The sequence below is a fragment of the Melitaea cinxia genome, chromosome 14 (assembly GCF_905220565.1).
Source record: "Melitaea cinxia chromosome 14, ilMelCinx1.1, whole genome shotgun sequence".
Lineage (NCBI taxonomy): Eukaryota > Metazoa > Arthropoda > Insecta > Lepidoptera > Nymphalidae > Melitaea > Melitaea cinxia.
In genome coordinates, this window is record NC_059407.1 from 7,305,674 (window position 1) to 7,331,187 (window position 25,514).

Here is a 25,514-nt window from a genome sequence, read left to right on the forward strand (position 1 = left end):
AGAAGAAAGTGGATCGATCAAAACGCCTTCTGTCGCGATACGCAGATGAAAAGCACAGAAATATCCTCTTTACCGATGAAAAAATTTTCACGATTGAAGAACACTACAATAAGCAAAATGATAAAGTGTACGCTCACAGTTCTAAAGAAGCTGCTCAAGTTGTCGGAAAGGTACAACGTGGTCATCATCCTGCGTCAGTGATGGTTTGGTGGGGCGTGTCTTATCAAGGAGTCACAAAACTACATTTTTCACGGCGACCTTGAGTCTCTTAAAAAATCTTTGGAGCAAGCAGTGGCGAAAGTTCCCTTAGAAACAGTGCGTAAATCCATAGATTCGTGGCCAAACAGATCAAAGGCCTGTATAAAAGCTAAAGGTGGCCGTTTCGAATAGAATATTTTTTTATTTTTTGCTGATACGTTAATAAATATGTAGGTATAACGCTTCGCTACGCTTCAGCCTGTAATATCCCACTACTGGGCAAAGGTCTCTTTCCCCATGTAGGAGGAGAATCAGAGCTTAATCCACCACGCTGCTCCAATGCGAGTTGGCGGATATATTCCCTACTACGAGTAACGATCGCTAGCAGGTGTACATGATAACAACCGGGACCGACGGCTTAACGTGCTCTCCAAGGCACGGTGGGGAGACCCACAAGGACTGCACAAACACCCAGACCACGGCGAACACCTGTATGGCCAATACAAATGTTTGTCACGAGCGGGGATAGAACCCGCAACCGCCAACGCAACAGGTACAATCCATGGCTGCTGTAGGTATAAATTTTAATAATATTACACAGAACTTATGGCTGGACTAGGTTATATACGTTCTAATTAAATTTCATCATCAAATAAATTTAAAAGATGTTTTTTGTTTTATTTTTTAAGAAGTATTTTTATTGAAATTTTTTGACTTCTTTTTAATAATAACAGTAAATATTTTCAATAAGCTTTTGGTCCATATACATATTTTAACACATTCCTGTCTGTAGCTAAACTTCATTCAATGATGACATTTTACTTAATATTATATTATAATGTTTTTAATTCATTCGTCCCCACAAACCGTGCGCAGGTATACATGTTACATTTTTTCATCCATAGGAAGGTTAATACCTCTATGCATTAAGAATATTACTGAATACGTAGTAGCATGCCTAAAGCTTTTATTAAAACAATTAGTCAAAGGAAAACGTAACTTGACCATTAATCTTTAATTGTCATTTAAGGGAACTTTTATCTCGAAATTATTGTTATCTATATATTAATACGTGAAGCAAAAACTTTGTACCCATTTTACTAATATTGCGCGTACGAAGAAGTATGAAATTTCGTACAACTAAAATGTATTTAGAGAAGGGGTGCAAATTGCTGATATTTTTTTTTTCATTATGCATAAAAATGTATTAAATCAATAAAAAACATTACACGCATTACAATGTATTTGACATACACACGCATAGCTTTTTTGTTGATTGTCAAAGTCTGTAATCAAACTGAATTTTTTTTAAAAGGTTCTTTATTTTCATAATTGTTTGGCTTTTTTTTTAATTTGAAATTTTAGTTATGGTCGAATTTCGACCTCTGGGCGACCACTAGTTTATCTTAAAGGCTAATTTTCATAGTTGCTAAAAAAGTTTGAATATTTATCTTACAGAGATATCAGTCAGTCAGTCACTTCAGCCTCTTGCAGTCCACTGCTAGACGTAGGCCTCCCTGAGTTCGCGCCAGCCATCCCGGTTTTCCACAATCCTCATCCAGAGGTATAACTATGTCCAATAGATAAATTTACTTATATGCTATACCGTTATATTGTAGAATTCCACTTTACCCTGTTCTATTCACAACCTGAACCCTAGGATATTGTTTATTTGTAAATGCTCCGTAATGTTAAGGACTGTTTGACCTCCCGCAGATAAAATTTTTCATAATCTATCAATAACTTGTGTGCGAGATAACATTACTTGCAACCAAAACCCATATCACGGCTCAAATGACCGTGTGAATAAACGAATTAGTCTTATCTATTCAAACTATTAAAAATAATAAATCTAATTAACAACTATACTTAAAACGTAATAAGTACAAAATTCTCCACTTTCATATTTTTAAAAGCATAATCAGCTCAGCATATTTTTCTGACACTTCTGTCAAGTCACGCCGAGACATTTTCCTTTTCCGCGTCCATTCGGGGTGTGTTTAAAAAGCAGTTCATTTACTTTATAATATCAAAGGCAATCCATCACTGACAACCTAAATGGAATATCGATAGTGATTTGAGGTGTTAGATCATTAGATAAATGAAGTTTATATTTGAAAATAAATATAACACTCAACCTTTTCAAGTTTTCGATTAAAATATTTGTGTATATTATTTAAGGGTACGTAGTCAATTAAAAAAATTGGTTGTCTGAAAAATTGATTTATGGACGATAGTTTAAAGTGACAGCCTCATAACAAAACATCTCTTGGGACGCATAGGCCAATCGAGTGGAAGAGAAATAGATGTGACGTCAGCGTACAATGAGCGTAACGGGACAATGAGTCATCCTTGTTTGTGCATACAGCCGGCGTTCATTACTTTCTTAGACGTTGTCACGTCAAAATGAATTTCTAAAACATATCAAATACACGAAACAAGCGACTTGACAAAATTATAGCAATAAATAAACTATAATTATACTTTACACTATTACTTATACTTTTTATAACTTTCTGTTTTAAAAGTAAATGGAAATTGATGTATAATTGGCTTCCAGTTATAATTAAAATAAAATTATTTTTACACTAGATTTAAATTACAAATGTATAAAATTTCTGGTGGTCAATATTAAAATATTTTATTTCTATATACATAATTACTCGTGGCATTTACGCTTCAGCCTGTAATATCCCACTACTGGGCATAGGCTTCTTTCCCCATGTAGGAGAAGGATCAGAGCTTAATCCACCATGCTGCTCCTATGCGGGTTGGCGGTATGCGGGGTGGCTGTCAGGTGTACATGATAACAACCGGGACCGACGGCTTAACGTGCTCTCCGAGGCACGGTGGGGAGACCCACAAGGACTGCATAAACACCCAGACCACGGCAAACACCTGTATGGCCAATACAAATGTTTGTCATGTGCGGGGATCGAACCCGCAACCGCCAGCGCAAGAAATACAATCCATGGCTGTAACCGTTGCGCCAACGCGGCGTCACTCGTGGCATTTGATAAATGTGTATTATCACTTCTTTATTTGACAAAAGTAAGTATAGAGTCGAAAGTTTAAAAAGTTCTGATTGCTTCTTAGCTTTAAGCTTGGCAGCCTTGCTAACAATGTAAAGGCGAAGTCAAATAAAATATATAATTATTTATTTCAGTGATATAGTTTATGTTTTTATTATTTTGGATAATTTTTTTTTTAATAAATGGTACCATAGGTGAATAAATCAAAATTAAAATTAAAAATAGCTTTATTTAAATAGGCTTCCAAAACAAACAAGTACTATCACCGGTTTACATACAGATTCAGCAGAGAAGAACGGGCAAGAAACTTCGCAGTCACTCTCTGAAAAAATTAATAAACTGTGTTTTATACAAATTTGGCAATATCTTGCATGAAATACAGCGTCACTAAGTTCATACATCTTTATCAAAAACAATGTGAAGATGAATGATTTGATGAACTTGAATTTTAAAAAAAATTACAATTTTTTATTCCTTCTCGTGCTTATACTGCGATAATTACTATTTATATCATAACAACTGATTTTTTTTTATAATTTAATATAATAAAATATAATTTTTGTACATTTTAATATTAATTATTTATTTTTCGCTTTTTAACTGACTTCAAAAAAGGAGGAGGTTACTCAATTCGACCGTATATATATATATATATATATATATATATATATATATATATATATATATATATATATATATATATATATTTTTTTTTTTATGTATGTTCGGGGATAACTTCGTCGTTTTCGAAACGATTTTGATATTTTTTTTTTTTGTTGGAAAGGAAATATTCTAAGTGTGGTACCATGATAAGAAAAAAACCAAAATCTGATCATGGGATTTCAGAGAAATCGAAGGAAACCCTCAAAAATCTGCATAACTTTTTATTGAGTGTACCGATTTTGATGATTTTTAATTTCATCAAAAGCCGGTGTTTTACTGGAGCCTTTATCATGCGGTGTGACTAATCATGTGGTTTAAATTTCATCGAGATCTGATTACAAATTTTATAAGAATAATCTTTGATAATGCGTATTTACTTGACTATTTTTTCGTCTACCTACGTTGTATTTATTACATGCCGATGTATTTGAAATCGGTTTTTTTCGTTGCCAGCAAACACAATTATTATCAATTTCATTTAAGCTGTTAGTAACTATTCAGACTGACTTTAAGAGTATCTGTAGGCATCTTCTAGCTAAAAATGTTGAAAACAATATTTTAATCTATAATATATATAAAAGCGAAAGGTCACTCATCACTAAATCTCCGAAACTATAACACCTACAAACTTGAAATTTGGCAGGTAGGCTCCTTATAAGACGTAGGCACCCGCTAAGAACGGATTTTACGAAATTCGACCCCTAAGGGGGTAAAACGGGGGTTGGAAGTTTGTATGAAAGTCCTATGTTTTTGAAGTAAGAGACTTGAAATTTGAAATTTATGCTCTATAGATAGATGGTGAAAAGGTGTCCAAATAATGTATCTTTAGAAATCAACCCCTTTTTGGGTTAAAACGGGGGATAGTAGGTTTACTCACTCATCACGAAATCTCCGAAACTATAACACTTACAAACTTGAAATTTGGCAGATAGACTTCTTATAGAGCGTAGACATTCGCTAAGAACGGGTTTTACAAAACTCGACCTCTAAGGGGGTAAAACGGGGTTTGGAAGTTTGTATGAAAGTCCTATGTTTTTGGAGGAAGAGACTTGAAATTTAAAATGTATGCTCTATAGATAATGAGAAGGTGTTCAAATAATGTATCTTTAGAAATCAACTCCCTTTTGGGGTTAAAACGGGGGATGGTAGGTTGACTTACTCATCACGAAATTTCCGAAACTATAACAGCTACAAATTTGAAAATTGGCAAGTAGGTTCCTTATAGGGCATATACATTTGGTAAGAACGAAACTCGACCCCTAAGGTGATAAAACGGGGGTTGGAAGTTTGTAGGAAAGTCCTATGTTTTTGGAGAAAGAGACTTGAAATTTAAAATGTATGCTCTATAGATAATGAGAAGGTGTTCAAATAATGTATCTTTAGAAATCAACTCCCTTTTGGGGTTAAAACGGGGGATAGTAGGTTGACTTACTCATCACGAAATTTCCGAAACTATAACAGCTACAAATTTAAAAATTGGCAAGTAGGTTCCTTATAGGGCATATACATTTGCTAAGAACGAATTTTATGAAACTCGATCCATAAGGGGATAAAACGGGGGTTGGAAGTTTATATGAAAGTCATATGTTATTAAGGTAAGAGACTTGAAATTTAAAATGTATGCTCTATAGATGGCGAGGAAGTGTCCAAATAATACATCGTAATCTATATATATAAAAGAGAAAGGTCACTGATTGACATCACGAGAACTCAAAAACCGCTGGATGGTCCATCCATCCAAGATGGACAAAAATGAAATTTGGCAGGGAGGTAGATTATACTTAGTAGACGTCCGCTAAGAACGAATTTTGCGATATTCCATCGCTAAGGGGGTTTAATTGGGGTTGATAGTTTGTATGAAACATATACAGTAGCAACAAGTTCGCCTTACTGCAGCCTGAAAATAAAACTAAAAATGTGGTGTATAGAGAGGTTTTATAAAAATAACTATTAAATTATACTAAACTGTGCCTTTGAAAAAGTTGCTCAGAGTGATAAGCATTTCACGTGACTGAAATAAAAAAATAATTTGCGTTAAGCATCTTAATAGCAATGCATATCTTCATAACTACGCGGACGTAGTCGCGGACAACAGTTAGTGTATTATAAAACAAAGTTCCCAAAAGCGTATGTGACCGATTCCCTCAAAATCTACTTAACGGATTTTCATGCGGTTTCACAAATGGAGAGAGGGCTTCAAGAGGAAGGTTTACGGAACGGCAAAGCCGATTTTGATGAGAGTTTCACTGGAAGTTTGCCGGGAAAACTTTGTGACAAACTGATTTCAACGCGGGCGAAGCCGCGGCCACAGCTAGTAATTTTATAAAATAACAACTTAATAATATTTGTATGAGCGTAAATCTCTTGTAGAGGAATAGTTGAACTTACATATCAATATCAGATTCATAAAGCTCTTACCACTTTCAGTAATCTTCGACAGTCCGAAAATATTCCGAAATTATAACACACACAATGGTAACAAAATAAAAATAAAGTAAAGAGAAAACATAAAAAGCATGGATTTGTGACAGCGGTCATAACTGGCACGCAATACGTTTAGTACGTGACCGCTTTGCGCATTAGCGATTTAACTCAAACGCTTCAGCGCTATTTAGAGCCAAAGCATGGCTTACGGCGCAATGAAATTAGTACGTTTCTACGGAAACGAAACCCTATGTTTTTACAGTAAAAATAAACACAGAACGAATGCTATTTAGACTAAAACATTTTAAATATTGCTGTGTAATGAATAATATTTCAAACTAATGACCATTTATTTTATTATGATTTTATCAAACGGAAGCAGGCATTCAATACGCTGCGTTGTCAACAGTCCCGAGTAAATGCTGTGTTGTTCCAATAACACACACGACACATATAAAACATTCAGATCGTGAAAAAATATAGGCCAAAAATAATAGGCCTATACAAACATTTCTAACGATGAGGTATCAAACATGTGGCCATTAGAAATTTACCGTGACCACTACACAAAACGCAACAAAAATAAAGAAAAGATAAATACATACAAGTATTAATATTTTTATTTTTTATATATTATTAACGTAAAAGCCTTTATTTTATTAGAGCCTTTAGCGTAATTTGTAGACTTACATAAATAATCCATCAATGTTTATCATGTATCCGGCACAGTTATCAATCTATTAAACGTGTATTCAATTTTTCCTACACGCAAATATGTCGTTATAATCACAAATCGGCAATCGATACCATTTTATACAGACAAAGCCAAATAATATAATATTTTTATTTTCATTTATTTATGGTAATTTTAAACGATATACTGGATTTGTTTATTTATAATTGACGGTATTTACAAAAAAATTAGCTCTTCAAATTAGTAATGAAATCCGTCTATAACATAACATTTGTACCAAATACAATAGACATTCCGGATATTGCAGTCGTTGTAAATAACTTGATTTCAATAAATATTGTTACTTTTTTTCAATTTAAATATTCTTGCGGTAGTTGGAGACCACCATAATCAATAAAATATGATTAACAATATATTTAAGAAGTCTCCTCTTGCGAAATTATAAGATAACATCAAAAATAATATTGCTATATATTTTGAGATGTTATAAATACATAGCCATCGATTTAATATATATATATGTAAAACTACACAATAGTGATTATTTAATCATTCATATCTATGGTATACGTTACAAAAGAACCGACGGATATTTTTCACATTGTACCACTGTTTAGTATAATTAAATAAGTGATTACTTTCAGTTTACGTAGAATAACAACAATAACGAAAATAGTATATGATGTTACGAGTATAATAATAATAATACTCTTTATTGTACACCATTAAAAGAATCAACAAAAAAAACATAAAATGAAAGATATACGAAGGCGGTCTTATCGCTGAAAGAGCGCTCTCTTCCAGACAACATTTGGGTATAGAACACGAAATAGAAACTGAAGTTAGGAAGTAATCAAACAAGTAAATAAAGAGTATATGATAGTTATTCTTTAACCAGCAAGTCTAGTCTAGCGAATCCATAGATTGATAATGATGCATCTAAGTTTTAAATGACGAGAGCTATTTAACATAAAATAATTTTATTTCGGTCATACCAAAAAAAAAAAAACAAATACCTACGTTTAGTAAAAATCAAAATCGTTCAATAAAAAAGTTTACATAAGTCATACTCTGGAAGACTGGACAAACTTACTAGTTTAGAGAAAATTAGTGCGGCACATAATGTACGTTATGTTTTTTTTTCATTTTTGGTTTTTTTTAAACACTAAAATGGAATTCCTATCAAGCTATTCAGTCAATAGACTAGATTTACCATGCAACTAAAGAAAAATTACTGAATTCTTTCTGCAAAATAAAATCACATTCAAAGACCAAATAAATGTAATTGGTCTAATAAATGTAATTGGTCTAATAAATGTAATTGGTCTAATAAATGTAATTGGTCTAATAAATTGACGTAATTTTAAAAGTAAATAAATCTTAAAGTACTATACTTATTCTAATAAAGATGGAGTTGTAGTTCTATTAATAACATACTTAAGTTCCCAAAATAAACGACATTTCTGTCCTAATATAATTAATTTTATAAATTACTAGCGACCCGCCCCGGCTTCGCACGGGTGCAATGCTGATACTAAATATACTACAGAATGTCTTTATTTATAGTATGAAGCTAGCTTAAAGCATGGTTATTAACATACTAACAACATTCAATGCGTCGTTTACACGTTGTTACAGAATGCGTTGAAGAAACAAAGGTTCACTGCTCGTTCCCCGTAGGTGATAGCGTGATAATTTGTAGCCTATATGTTGACCCGACTTCTTAATAATATTCGTGCCAAATTTGAAGTAAATCCATGTAGTACTTTTTGAGTTTATCCCGGACATACATACAGACAAACAGACAAACAGACAAAAATTCTAAAAACTTTATTTTTGGCTTCGGTATCGACAGCAGATCACACCCCAAGTATTCTTTTAAAAAAATATATAATGTACAGTTTTGACTTTCCTACCATTTTATTATATGTATAGATTTTGGTTTATATTTGACCTACAATGAGACCTCGATTTATACCAAATATATAATCGATTTATACTAAATATATATTATAAGCATCAAATTTAGATATTTTTTTTAATACTTTCATTTCCACTATAACGCTATTTTACATGTAATGGTAACATCTTTTAACCTCATAAAATTCGTTAAAAAGAGTGTATCAAATCTGAGTTGGACAAATATTTTTTTTTTTAAGTATTACGATCAAGCTTAATACCAAAAAAATATAGGTGATTGAATTTAAGAACCAACAATGTGATAAAATGGATTCCGAATAATATTTTACGCTAGGTATTTTTAAGATCAGGCTTAAAATGCCGTAAATATAATTTCGTTGCTTTATATTTAGTTCTTAATAGATATTGAAGTGATAGAATAGTCCCATTGATTAAACAATGAATGAACAATAAAATATCAATTTAAAAGTTCCGTTGAAACACTAAAAACTATATTTAGTTTTGAGGAAAAAAGGCAGGTGTGTTATATTGTCCAAACTACTTGGCAACATTGGGGGTCGTGTGGATGCAAGTTCGACCAATCAGCGGCTTTCGCAATGACTGTTGTCATACCCGTTTAGAAATTTAAAATTTTGAATCTGCTCCTCCAATCGTTAATATAGTTTATGTAATTTCAAATTGTTTTTAAAACGCTAATATAGTCTTAAAAGCGCACAAATTTATTTTTTCAAACCCAGTATCTAACATATATTATACTAGCTACCCTGCCAGACGTTGTTCTGAATTCCAAACTGTCAAATGAGTAAAGTTGAAATAATTTTTATTGTTATTTCCATTTTTCGTAATTTTCATCTTTCCCTAAGAACTTTCAGTAAATCATTATTAGAAACATTCTAGAATAAAAAAACTAGCTGAATTTGTGCAGTCGTTGAACATAAGGCGAATAATAATTTGTTAAGGTAATTCTACAAAATAATCTCACTAAATAAAATTGTAGCTTCCAATATTTTTATCATATATTTCTATCAAAAAGTGGCTGAGCTCGTGACATAAATATAATTTTATTTAAGTATGACATGAACGTGACACGGACGTGATGTTAATGGCAATTGAATGTTACATAAATGTATCGTAAATCGACGTGGAAAAAATCTATTCCTTACTTAATCGTGTTGTCGAGATAATGTCACTGGTTTGTTATGTTACTTTATTTATATGTTAGTAAATTTGAGTATTATTCATTTATTTATTTATTACATTATACATTAATAAATACTTCACATAAAGAAATAACTTATTATAAGTAATAAATGTGTGTTATATTTAACTATCGTATATTATTATTTATAAAATATTTATTAATTAGAGGTAATTTATTTTCTCAGCGTGGCTACGACAGTAAAGAATATAGCCACACCCTCTCTTCCCAAGATTGTTCCCAAGATGAATCGTGGTCGTGTTTATCTTTTCAAGATATCGAGATTTTAAGACATTTCTAAGAAACGTATATTATTGCTTATAACATCGCTTTGGTTCGTAAATAAATATAAAAAATAAAGAAAATAATTCTTATTTGTAACATTTGTTGTTACTTTACGTAAGTGGTTTTTTATTACTTTTTAAAACATTTCAGTACGCTTCAGCCTATACTGTCGCACTGCTGGGCATAGGCCTCTTTCCCCATGTAGAAGAAGAATCACAGCTTAATCCACCACGCTGCTACAGTGCTACATAATATTTCAGGTTTTTTCTTGCCCATTTAAGAAGTAGATTCATAGGTATCTTAGTAGCAAGTCTGTATGTTAAACCTGACTAATGGTTACGGCTTATATCCCCATAAACTGAAATATATGAATCCACGGATTGTTAGCAATGTGTTCAGTTCTAAAACGACGATATATTCTGATCCTTGTTGACCTCTATCTGACCTCCACGGATACTTAACGATGTCTTTCCCCCTTTTAACGTCCTCGACGACAACCAATAAATATCTAGCTGCTTAATCTGTGTATCGAACAAATACATTGTCCTGATCACACGATACCCGTAGAAATAAAATAGTATATATATAGTGTACTATGTATGTGTATATATATATATATATATGTGTGTGTGTGTGTGTGTGTGTTTTTTTTTATTTATTTGTACCTATTTATTTAATTTTTGTATATTTAGAAAACTACTGCTTAAAACTTTACACCTACACCATTAATATAAAGGTTGCCTGGAAGAGATCACTCTTTTTTTTTTTTTTAATATATAGACTAGCGCTTGACTGCGATCTCACCTGAAGGCAAGTGAAGATGCAGCCTAAGGTGGTGCGCGCTTGCCTAGAAGATGCCTATTCACTCTTGATTTAAAGATACCCAAGTTATAGTTCGTTGGAAAAACGGAAGCCGGAAGGGCATTCCAAATTTTTGCGGTGCGTATTAGGAACGAGGAAGCAAATCGTTTAGTGCGAGATCGTGGGATTTCAACCACGTAGCGGTGCAGATTCATGCGATGCCTTGCGGTTCGGTGGTAGAAAGGTGATGGTGGAACCAAATTGTATAGTTCTAGAGCACACTCTCCGAAATATAATCTGTAAAATACCGACAAACAGGCAACCTTGCGCCGATGTTCAAGACTTTGAAGTCTAGAGCGAACCAGCGATTTGTCACCAATGAGTCTTCTGGCGCGTCGATCCACAGAATCCAAAGCAGTGAGCTGGTACTTGGCAGAGCCATCCCATAAGTGGCTGCAGTACTCCATACACGATCGAACTTGTGCTTGGTAGAGACTAAGAAGCTGTTCCGGTGTGAAGTACTGCCTGACTTTATTGAGAATACTCTTTAGCGATGAGGCTATCTTTTGCATTTATTTTCTATGTTTTTTTTCTTGTAATGTTCCTTATTTTGATGTACAATAAAGAGTCTTTTATATACTGTCTAAACTCTCTTAAACTCAAAGTGTAACTTTTTCAAAGAAAATTCCTACTGATTTATTTTATTGATTTTTAATCAAAGCGATGGTAATGGTCTGAGTCTATGGTTTAGATTTCTCGGACATTTTTTTATTAGTGTATAGCTATAAATCGATACTGATATATTATTATAAAGAGGATATATTATATTAATGATAAAGTTGTTTGGATTTACCGATGCTGTATTTCATGCAAAATGTTACCAACTGTATATTACAATACAATTTTTTTTAAAGAGTAACTGCGGAATTTCTTGCCGATTTTTGTCTGCAGAATATATATTCCGAATCTAATATAAAATATTATATATATATAGACGATGATGATTATTATTGATTTTGATTTTTAATAGACATTAATGTATAGTTAAACTTTTAATTGCTTTAACGATCACCCTAATAAATAATTATACTAATTTAGGTATAAGGGGGGTTCGATGTAATATATTATGACCAAATAATATATTATAACTGAATTTGCAGGGACTAACTAATATTTTATATCGTAACTGTTTATATAAATAAACGAATCTATCTCTAAACGTCGCACTACTGGGTATCGTACAAAAATCTGTTTTGCAGCATAAATAATAAATAAATAAATATCTACACAATACAGATAGGTCGTCTTTTCCTGAAGTAAGCAACTTGTTGCAATGCTTGTTTATAGGTGACAGAAGACTGGTATAGCTACATATATTTTTTTTCAATAAATTTACTTATAAATAATACATATATAAATATGTAAATAAATATATATTACACCCAGACTCGGGATGTGAATCGAACTCACATCCGTCGGAGCAGAAAGCAAGGTCGCTACAACCTGCGCCGACGGGCTAGTCAATTGAATCTTACCGCCGATATTAAGACAACTTCTCACACTACGACACTAGATCGGTTATATGCTAATAAATGCTGATAATAATACACAACAAGCAGGCCAACATTAATCTAAAGCATCAAATAAATCTTTAGCAGTGCCAACTTAGAATTGAATCAGTAAATATCTGGAATCGAATCTCTGTTCTATCCATTGGGCCGTTTCACTCTAAACGTAGCATCAATAAGGATCGATTAAAGCTAATTTGGAGTGGTCGGAATTACAAAGAGACCAATTATATTATTACTTTTATATTCCTATTGAATTACTGCGATTCATTCGAAACAGTTTCACCGATTTTATCGTAAATAGTACATTTGAAATCAAACATACCTTATTTATTAGTTTTGTATATTAGTAACGTATATCGTAAAGAATGTTTTTTCCGGTAATTAAATCAAACAAAACTGTCAGAAAATTTGTTTTAATTTAACCCGTCTACCCTCTGGCTCTAACATATTATAAGCCGTAGAAACTGTTAAAACGCTTATTTTTTATTATTATTATTTTTTATTTTTTACGGATTTAAATTTAGAGGAATTCTTTTCATAGCATATCCTACCACTTTATATGGTTTATCTTTTCCCCTCTTAAAGGAGAACTGATACTTTGGCGAGTGACTAACATGCTTTGCTTTAGGAAGCCAAATAGTGCCAGACAACCAGCGAATACAATGGGACATTTTTTTTTTCTTTAAGTCACGAAAGGTTTCATAGACAAGAAATAAATTTAAAAAGTTATTGAGGTTTGACTCCGCTTATTAGCTTATAAGTAGACAAAACTAAAACCACAAAAATACTTAAGGTGGAAAATAGCTGATAAATTACAATTATTATGCTTTTTAGTATTTTGTTTTATTACAAAATAATATGAAATAAATTGACATATCTGCCGCCGCCTTTTGTTACCATATGCCCCTGATACATGTCCCCGAGATGATTATCTTACTTTGTATTAGAATGCCATTTATTCCACTATAATAGGGTTCTTATTTTGAGTTCATACGGCAATAACTAGAACAACATTGTGATTAAAAGTGAAAAGACTTTCGTCAGAAACAGAAAAATGTTAATTAAAAAACTGAAATGAAAAAATATGCTTCAAAAATAATCATAAAAAATTACAACCTTTTATGAGTAAAAAAGGAATAATTTACTAGAGATATTGATAGGGCAAGCAAAAAATAGGAATACTATTTAAAAAAAAATTACAATGCATGATATTTATTCTCTTTATCTCAGACTACAAGTACGCTTCATTTTCGCTCTTGCTAAAGAAACTTTTTGGAATGGGATGACATTTTATTTACAACCTTTGTGAGTAAAATAGGAACACTTTATTAGAACTATTGATGGGACAAACGAACCGAGTCTTTTAAAAGTCTTCTTCGGTACATTCTTTTTGTTCTTTAAAGAAAAAAACTACTTAACAGTAAATCTCTAAATTACACACGACACTTTGTAAATGAATCTGGATATTATCAATCATTTTGAACGTCATTGAAACATCTAGAAGTTTTATTATAAATTAATATTCATGTGCAATTTGTACATACAAAATCAAAAAATCAAAATCAAAAACTACTTTATTCAAATAGGACAATCAAGAGCACTTTTGAATCGTCATTTTACAAATTAAAATTTTAAATTGATTATTATTTTTATAAATAATAATAAATTACTTTTTAATTACAAACATAATTACGACAAAATTCATGATTTTGTAGCATTAAATGACTATATTCAATTTCATGAAATTTTTCAACACTAATTATAATGGCCGCTGCGATTAAATTAAACGTTAATTTTTAACGATGTCGTATACTGCAATATATTTTATAAATTATATAGTTTTCTTGGCATCAAATACTACACGAGTTCTCTTTGTTCGCTTGTACTTTGAATATCTCATACATACAGGCTTTCAAAGGAATTCTGCGTGTGGATTCCTTTTTATTCTTACTGTTATGATTTTGAGAATATGCCCACGAATTTTACACACTAAAATTATTTCAATAAAATTCAGTGTAAACAATTACTTTTAATGTTACAGCTATGATTCAAATTGCCCGTGCATTTAAATATTATTTTTTAAGCACTTATTGCATATTTTCATTTGTCCCATCCGAATCACAATCAAACATTAGCTTACAACATTAAACTCTTTTCATGCTGTATTTGAAATAAAAATGATTCGCGTAATACTTGAACAGATAAACAAACTGTAACCGCAATGTTTTTCCTTTTTTTTAGAATTCTATGACACCAAAAGGTATTTTTATGCATATTCTTGTATATAACTGGACACATCTGAATATAGTCCAACCGATTTGTTCTACGACAAACGCTCTTCTCATACGTTTGTCAAAAAAACTACTCATACCTAAGATGGAATTGTTAATCTTATGCTAAATGGCTTGGTTAAAAATCCCTTTTCATCTCGTATTTGTCAGTCACACCCTACCGTAGCTAGGTTATATAACCTATATATATAACCTTATGAGGTATATATAACCTTATGTCCTATCGTGAAGATAAGTCGTCCGTTTTTTATATAACCTAGGTTGACCAGAGACGCAAATAGCAGATTTATATGTAAAAACTAACCGATTCTCCGCGACTTCATTTACACATCAAAAATCTAATTACTCCTTGAAAATTCTAAAATTTATTATAAATTGAAGATATTCAAATTTTTTCTATTTAGTGCTAAATTTTTCTGAAATAAAACTTAAAATGCTTGATTTAAACCAGTCCAGTGTTTTTTCGAATATATGTGCACTATAACACATGTTAATCATTTTATTTATATTATAGAAGGCAAGATTAATCTTCTTCATGGTCCACCCTCCAAGAACTTCTATGTATAAGTAAAGAATATATGACATAATCTTCAATCTAAAAATCAAAATACTCATACAACCACTCGTCAACTCTATATTAATCTGTAAAGAATAATTTCAATTTCATATATCTAGTTTTCAACAACCGCTCTTGTGTAATGGTACGAGTTCGCACTTAGCATAGATATTTATACAAATATTTCTTCCCGGTTTGGATGTCTGTCCTTGTGTGTCTCCCCGCCGTGCCAAGGAGAGCACGTTAAGCCGTCAGTCGTTATCATAAATACCTCAGAGCAATGGTTACTAATAATGGATAACATATCCGCCAAACCGCAGCGGATCAGCGCGGTTGACTAACCTCCATTCCTTCTCCTACACGGAGAAAGAGTTCTATGCCCAAAAGTGTGATGTTACAGGTTAAATGTGTACTATTTAATTTTAGTTACTGTAAAACATTGAGAACAATAGATCAACATTATATTGTAGAATGTTTTCTCTAACTGCTTACAATTAGGCTACTAAGCAACATTTTACTTCTAAATGTGTCTATGGAGCTTCCTAGACAGCTATAAGATTAATCACAAAAGTCAATCAATCCAATTATCGAAATTTAACGCGAACAAACATTGTGGTGTGACTTGTATCAATAAAATAGATTATATCAATTTATTTGTATAAAATTTATCGATGTTTCATAGATAATCAAACTCGAAATTATTTATTAGTAGTCTTGATGTTACAACTTTTAAAACATAATTGTTAAATCGTTTTATATTCAAACAAAAAGTTAATAATAAAAATTTAAACGAATTTAAACGTACCATTGAAAAGAAATCGATAGTAAATTTTTCCATTTAATGATAGTTGAGCAAGGAAATAAAAGGTGTCAAATAAATTTCCGATGATTTATTCAAGTATTGTCTGAAGTCAACAAACAGTGCTTCATAAACAAATGTCTGTACACTTATACAAAAATATATATACATGAGTCCTTACAGCGATTTATAACACTAACTGGCATATATTATGTTTTATTATATACATTACGAATTATTTTAAGTGTTTCATTTTATATATGGCATGTTTGGTAAGATGTCGGGGCGTCTCCGATGGTGGTTCCCGTGATGTCTCAGATGTATTACGGCCTCCCTCATTTTTTGTTCTCTCAAAGTCCGTATGTAATCTTCATCTATAGAATGTCTATTTTTTCCTCTCAACATTGGTTTATTAATAGCCTTTTCACTATCTTTAAACAAAACACACCATAAAGACTTGTCTTTATTATCCCATAACAAAGACTTCGTGTACTCCTTCAATCTTCTACTATTTTCCTCTACGCGACGCATAGCTATTTCTATTTTAATCAAGTCTTTGTAATGATCCGATATAGTCGGGGACGTCGACGCGTTATTGCTTTCATGCGCTCTCACGCTTATATTAATTCTCGACAAGTAATAATTCTCATATTGGCTAGCTGAGCTTTTCGATCGCAAAAGCCACACTACACTACCGATGAACGAACACGACACAAAAAAAGTTAATATTAGCAAAGTCAGTCTCACCACTGCGCTTGGGGACGCACAACTCATATCACTTTTTGTTTACGTTTGGTCACGTATATTGGAGATTTGTACATAACGCGTCGGCGTAGCGGTAGAGCTACGTGGGGCTACGGGCGTCCGTTCTCTACGTGAAGCCGCTACGAACTGCCGTCCGCCGAATGAAGCGGCGCCCGGCGCAGTCACTGTTTGTATCAGTTGTGATTTGCAGTCCAAAGCAGTACCCGAGCTGCAGATGCTTTCGAATCTCTTTGTAAGAGGTTTCTTTAGAGCTCTGTGAGCCATTGTACTGGGACATTCTCACCTATAACGCAGTACACTTTGTAAATACTGACGTATCCTTTTGCAAATCCATTTGAAAAAAGACGTCTTACTTGCAAATTTATATCAGCTCTCATGTATATATTAAAGTAAGGAAGTTGATAATATCGTATTATGACTGTAAGAGCGTGAACGATAACGATCTCGTCCCCGTTGCAATTATAAGGGTAACGCCTTGCGTCAAAAGAAAAAAAGCTACATTTAAGAAAATTACCAAGTAAATATTCCTTTTGTATAAGATGTATTCAGCGGACATTTTTCACGAATTGTACTTATTTTATTCGTCAATCTACATAATTTTCTGTTTTCTTTTGACAAAACGTAAAAAGGTCCGCTGAAGATAAATAAGCCAATCATAAAACAAATTGGGCATAGATAATGACAGACAATAAGTAAGCATAATCTTCACTTTCCTTTTAACAATATACAATTTAACTTCTTTATATTTGATTTCTTGAATTAATTCCTGAAAAAGAGCCTGTCCTAGTATTAAGGATAAGGATTTATTCTAGGCTAAGCTAGGCTATTCCACTGCTCCTTTGGTGTTTATTGAATCTTTACTATAAACTATTACTCGTATCTTTTATGAGAACCTTAATTGCTTATTATTTACAAACAATTTTAACAATTTAGGAATTCTATTTTAATACAAAGAAAGAAACTGTATACTAAATGTCTACAGCTAATAAAGAATTAATTAATGTACACGAGACCTTTCGTTATTAAACGCTAACAAAACGAAAGCCCTCTTTTATTTGATAAATATTTTTATAAGTTTAAATAACTAATTGTATCCATTACTTACATATAAGTAAGTTTTTTTTCCGTCTTATTTACAATATACAATTTTAAGAAAAGCGTGAAAGAGATAAGTTTATAAGATAAGATGGTGGGTTCTCATCTTGATTTATATTTCTTCACATGATTTTCTTTATCACACAGATTAATACTCAGTCTATACATTCGAACAAATCGCGAAATTCTCTGCAATCGAGAATGGATCCCACGACTGGCAGCTTAGATGGTACTTTCATCACCTCTACACCTAAGCGTCTATAGTTCTATAGGTGCAGAATCCTCAAAATTATATCTTCACACGGTTATATACACGGTCCACGGTTTATAACGGTTAAAATAAAACAAAAAGCACACACGAGTACAGGCCCTTACCGTATGCGTAAGAATATCTAAATAACGCACCAGCATCGAAGCATCGATTCAAAAAGTGTATAAAGATGTAACAAATTAACGTAAAATGATTTTTATTATAAATTTCAACAAAAATCCGTTAAAATATGACTGTATGTAAATATGAATGTATGTATTTTGCTTGACAAGCAAGCGTGCGCTTCACCTCCCGACTAGAAAAAAGGTCAGGCTCAACCAGATCATGTATCTGGACCGGATCAAGATAGATAGAGGCATGCTAGATCCGGCAAGCTGTATCAGGACCACGTCTGGTCCAGACAAGGATAGCCTGATGTAAAATATAATCAAGTATGGTAAGGCATACTGGATCAGGACCCGGTCCGGTTCAGATAAGGATAGCCTGATGTAAAATATAATCAAGTATGGTAAGGCATACTGGATCAGGACCCGGTCCGTTCCAGATCAGGATAGCCTGATGTAAAATATAATCAAGTATGGTAAGGCATACTGAATCAGGACCCGTCCGGTCCAGATCAGAATAGCCTGAAAGACATTAAGCGAACTGAGCCTTAATCGCGCTATCAATGTTTTTAAGCGCACTATATATACAGTTATCAGGACAGTCTAACAGGGAGTCCATTTCTACACAGTGGAGTAGTCGTAAGTAGTAGGAAATAGTTAATTAGTAGATAATTATTAGAAGTTAATAAATAAAATTTAATTAATAATAATAATTAATTAATAATATAACAATAATTAATATTTAAAGTAAAAACATAAATAAATAATACTTCGCAATAAAATAAACGGAAATAAATATCATAATAATTATGTTAAGTAACATATTTATAATATCAATTCGCTTTTTTTCATTAAACAATTTTTTCAAGAATATAATACATTCGTGTTTTTTAAAAGAACCGGACCGAACCGGCTGATTAGGTCCAGACAAATCTTCTGCGTTACATATCTTATCCGGTCCAGACCAAAATGCCCGGTCCGGTCCTTCCAAGGAACACGAAAAAATTTCTACTCGGGTTGTGACGGTTTCCGTAAACTGCAACACCTAGAGAATCATAAGCGTGACACCGACTCTTTCCCCGGATTCTTCACCGGAGCTTTAGCTACCTTATTAAATTTAGGAACACTATACTACTTACGAGGAGTATTATTTGGTTGTGATCTTTTGTAAATTAAAGGTAGTTTTCTAGTCTGACAGTTTTAAATTTTTAAACTAAATATTTTCTGCTATGCCTTACTATTTACTTTATAATTTCCATCAAACTGATCTGATCAATTTTTTTTTTCATCAAGGCAGGAAAAAAATCCCTAGTTCTATTTATGTATGTACCTACATGAGAACGGTGTACAAACGCCTTAAACAACAAAAATGCTGAAAGTGCTAAACAAAGAGTGAGCATAATTAATATTGATGAGATTGGCACGTGTAGTGGAACAGACAACCTTCGTTACTCATTAATATTCAGCTGGTAAAATCTATTTATAGTTCAGTTTTTGATAACCAACAGAGTGGCACACGTAGGTTTTATCACAGACTAAATTTAATTGAACAGATTTAAGCTGAATAGGAATCTATTTTCAGACTAGAATTAATAAATATATAACAATTTTGTATATATAGAAACGTGAGCTATATTTTTCCGACATCAAGAATAAATGTCACGTAATGTTTTCAAAAAGGATAAAACCTTGACTTGTGTCCTATATAAACATGATCTTATATCTAGTAATATTGAATACTACGCTAATATTAAACCTCTTATTTAAGACGTAATACGAAAACGTCGTCAAAAATATATTTCTAAATATAAAAGTGGTAAAAAAGTTCTAAGATGTCAGGCAATGTTGAGGGTTGCGTGACCCGTCAACGCCATATGGAAAATATTGTCCATCAGCATCGGAATTTTAGGCCGACTTCTGATATAAAAATATTATCATAAATTTACTACGCGTTTTTGAAACCGAGTATTAGGAAACAAAATGTTTTATAATATTATCTGATTCATAATTTTTTATAAATATTATTATTCTATGAATACTACAGAACATAATATATTCCGAATCAGTGGTGACTTTTAAAATAATAATCAATTTTAAAATTTTTATTTGTAAATTGACGATTCAAAAGTGCTTTTGTGGCCTATTCAGTGGTGTTTTTTTTATTCCATTGTTTGTTTCTGAATTCATTCTTATCGTAACATAATATTTTCATGAAACGTCAGAACCTTTATTGGGTCCAGTAGTAAATCTCAAATTATTATCTCAAAATGTTTCACCTAAATCAAAATGTCGCAGTTCATTCACATTTTATGTACTATAAAACTAAGCATTATATCGTAAAGCATGAGAAGCCAGCTTTCAACATTTTTGAAGTTATCGCAAAACCCGGCCTTCTGATTTCGCAGTTATGCTGTTTTACGATCATAAAATTCTCACACCGTAATCTCCATATCTTTATCGCTTAAAGGAAGAAGCTAAAAAATCGCTGTTAAATGTAAGTAAGTTGTGACTTATAATACTATAATACTTTAAAAAAACTATCGTATAATATGTATAGTTTTTTTGTCCAAAGCTAACTAAATAATAATTCGTAATAATTATTTAATTTAATCTTTCAAATGTTACTCATATTTATTCTTGTGTTAGACTCCAGATACAAAACATCCTGTATAATTTTTATAAGGAACAAAAATATTTCAAAATTGAAATTTCGAAAAATGTAATATAATTGAACAGTAAAATACATCATACATAATAAAGTGGTTACAGTATATTCGATTTATTCGCGTGAAAAATGACAAATGAACCAGAATCGACGCGTTGAGCGAAACCCAATGAAAATTGAATTTATCACTGATGAATATGCATAGCTCGACATTGTTCCTCACCGACCGCTTGTTCGATCAAAGCCTCATTGTTTTTCATAACTGATTATACAGAGTGACAGATTTTAGCAAGTTTCATCATATTTAGATAAATTAAAATCCGGCCAAGTGCGGGTCGGACTCACGCACCAAGGGTTCCGTACGAAAATTATCTATAATATAAAAATGAATCGCTGAATCTGTTGCTAAGCGCAAAACTCGAGAACGGTTGGACCGATTTCGCTAATTCTTTTTTTTAAATATTCCTTGAAGTACGAGGATGGTTCTTACGGAGAGAAAAATTATAAAAAAAGAAAAAAAATTCCTGAAAAAGTCTAAAAACAACACTTTTCTATACTCCCATACGAAAGATTTGTGATAATACTTAAAAGTCAATTTGAACTTTAATACCATACGATAAAGTTTGTGTTAGGCGATACGAAGTTCGCCGGGTCAGCTAGTTAAAAATATTTTTATTACATGATGTAACTAAAAATTAATGCTTTTCGCTGACTTTCCTTTATCTGTGCTATAAGACATTACTTTGTACAAGATTTCAAGATTCTGAGTTCACGGGAAGTACCCTGTAGGTTTTGATTTCCTTGCGAGTGTCGAAAATTTGCAACATAAACATCTGTATCTTTTGGTTGCGCTGACTTAGGAAAATTGATTTTTTCAACAGCTCCAAGGAACAGTAGACTTGAGTATTGGATATAAATTTCAGCTTGATATCTCCACGAGTTCCTGAGAAAAAGGGTCTTGATAGACAGACAGACAACGTTCCGTTTTTTAACCGTAAAAACTATGTTTATGTACAAAAATGTTTATTTTATATTTTTTTAGATCAATAAGCAGCTTGAAACGGCCTTTTAGTTCCAAAGCAAACAATTATGTGTTTGAAGCTAAAAATGTTATAAAATTTTAGAGGAAACCAATATGTCGGGAAATTTCAATTTCCGTCACGCTTACCAATGAAAAGGAGCCATATACTGTTTACCTGAGAGAGTATAAAGAAATATACTTGTGAAACTAGCCGTAATATGAGCTATTATTGATTATTGGATGTTACAACCTTACCAAATGAATTTGTTTTATTTTGGACTAGCTGCTCCCGCGACTTCATCTGCGTGGAATTTAACAGAAAAGTTATTGTTCAGTTCGAAGAATTATAAAATAAATAAGTTTGTAAAAAAAAGTAGCCGAAGCCGTCAAAATCAGTCCAGTCGTTTCAGAGATTGATTAAAATTGTAAAAATGTTATTTTAATATACTCGTATGTATCATATATACATCCATATGCATTTAGTAAAAAGCGGTTATTTTAATATTACGAACAAACACTTCAATTTTATTTATTTGTAGTAGATTACACTTCAACAGGCGCTTATGTTAAATAGTCAAACACTGTATGGTATTAAACTAATAATACTAACAAATCGTAGGGTATTATTTTTAACAAAATCATTTCCTTAAAAAATATTGTTATTTAACTCAAATAAATCTTTAAAAGATGGGAAAAACATATTGAGCGTTATGTTGGGCATTCGGTGCGAAATCATTCAAAAGATTCTGGAAAATATCCAAATGGCAAACGTGCTCAAGACTCGACCTAAAAATGAATTTTTAAAAGTGCCCTTTAATATTTCATTTTTTTTATCATAGTAATCAATTGTTGAGGCTTAATAATTTATACAACAACGACACATGAAAAAGACAACAAACAACAAACAAACGAAAAAGTGACGAATATAATAAAAATAGCAAATCAAGGATAATTCCTTTTTTCTTCAAGTAGTTATAAATAAATATTTTTAAATATAGAAAACAGAATCTGTTTAAGCCAAGAATATTTATGATTGAATAATATTTTTTATTAGGATTACATAAACAAATCTCAGTTCAATCAATTTTAGTCAATTTCAGTGCCATTAGATCTACTATGTATCTAACGGAACACAAACTAAAACTGTTTTTTAATGCCATATCCACTTTAAATTTCTTTAACGAATAAATTTTTAATGTAATACCGAAATAGCTCAGGGAATTTTTAAGGCGGAATTCGTTAGAATATCCAAAAAATAGAAGATAATAAAAAAACATGAGAATATGCAGAGAATTTATTCGAGTTGCGAATGAAATGCGACGAAAACGTAATTAATTTTCTTTCCTTGATTATGGAAGCCGAAATTTGTTATTCATTTCCGATTTACTCAAACGAAAAACACAATTTACGGATCGCGGGGTGAAATTGAAAAAGTTTTCAGTTATTTATTTGCAGCGTTTCACGATGCCGCGGGCACTGGCATTAAATTATTTTAGCGGACTGAAAACAGTCTGCGTATATCTCCTAAATAAGACACTAAATTGGTACCTTTTCGAAGTGTCTTAAAAGTGAATTAAAAGTATTAATATAATATCATCTCATTGAAATTCAACAGGAGTTTGTATTTAACGAGGTTCTGTTCACGGCTTCACCCACGGAATCTTAGGGTTATTCGAGGAGAAAGTAAACATGTACTCGACAACGCCTTTGGTTTAAAAGGCATTCATTATCTTCCTTTGAAATTATTTTGTAAATTGTAATTTGTAGTTTTATCCAAAATTGAACATAGATTCTGAAGTTTTAAGCTAACCAAAAATTATATTTGTTAAAGATCAAAAATATCATCGTAAAAGTGCACGTACCCATCAAAACAAATTCTATTTAAGCGAACATATTGTATACAACGATTAAATAAGAATTATAAATTAAATTTCTTCACATTGTAGATTCTGCACAAGACACACAGTTACTTTCGGTGAAGTGAAGATGTTTAACTTAATTTCAGAAATTAGAAAATTAATGTAAAGCGTCGAACGTAGATCGACATTAATCACGTTTACAGCCAGCTTTTACGCATTCTTGATTAATGAGAAACAACTAATTAACACTTGTAAGCGTGGCGTGATTTAATGACGAGTATCATAACGAAGGAGCACTCAATTAACAAACTTAGATGAATAGGTCACACACACACACTACAAGTAAAAGTTAAAATGTCAGCCCATTCCATTTGCTTAAAAGTTTTAATCTAGTTTGTGACACTAGTTCGTACTTTTACTTCGACGTTTAGTGTCACTATTTATTACTTCTGTGACACAGTATATCGGTATTTTAAAGCCTATTACAACTAGCAAATCCAAATTTTTTTAGACAATTTTTTTCTGATATTAATAATCGTAAATAATTTTTATTATTACAATCACTTTTTTAGTAATAAAATTAAAGTTTACATCGAACGATCACTTATAAAAAGAATCCCGTTATTCCTACTTAACACATTCACTTCCCCACCCCCATTTCACCACTGCTAGGCATAGCCCTCTTTCTTCATAGAGGAGAAGGATCAGAGCTTAAACCACCACGCTGCTCCAATGCAGATTGACGGATATATTCCCTACTATGAGTAAAGATCGCTGTCATCATAACAACCGGGACAGACGGCACCTTCGAGGCATATACCACCTGACTCAATGCAATATTTTACATGCAATAGGGACTATACACTATAACATATATATATGTATACCGTTTCCAAGATTTGCTTCTAATGCTTCTAATATATATTATATTAAAATATATATTATATAAAAATAATCTTAAGTTGACAACATCGTCGTTCTGGCAAAAGACGCGAATTCAGTGATAATACTTTAAGGTCATGCACACCAGAGTATCCAAGAGTTTTAACCCATATTGCCTCTATATTACTAAAAATGATATGCATTTCATTATTTCACATTAGAGTTACTGGAAGTTATACAAGAATTTATAAAATATGTTTAATTTTAATGTCTCTACTATTATTTATATTATTTATTAGCTAATGTATTAATGATTCTTCATTTCATGATTTGTTTTATGATTTTTGTTATATTTTTAAGACACGATATGCTATTTATTGTACATTTACATACTTCTTTTGCATGCCACAGAAATATTAA

The 25,514-nt window shown here is 31.9% G+C and overlaps 1 long non-coding RNA gene across 1 annotated transcript; it reads right to left on the bottom strand.

Annotated features, from left to right (window-relative positions):
• Window positions 1–12,650: 12,650 nt before the first annotated feature.
• Window positions 12,651–25,099, bottom strand: LOC123659956. The gene is made up of 3 exons (XR_006744106.1): window positions 25,084–25,099; window positions 16,126–16,132; window positions 12,651–12,745 (listed from the first exon to the last, which is right to left on the bottom strand). It is a non-coding gene; the product is annotated as an uncharacterized LOC123659956 (long non-coding RNA).
• Window positions 25,100–25,514: the final 415 nt, after the last annotated feature.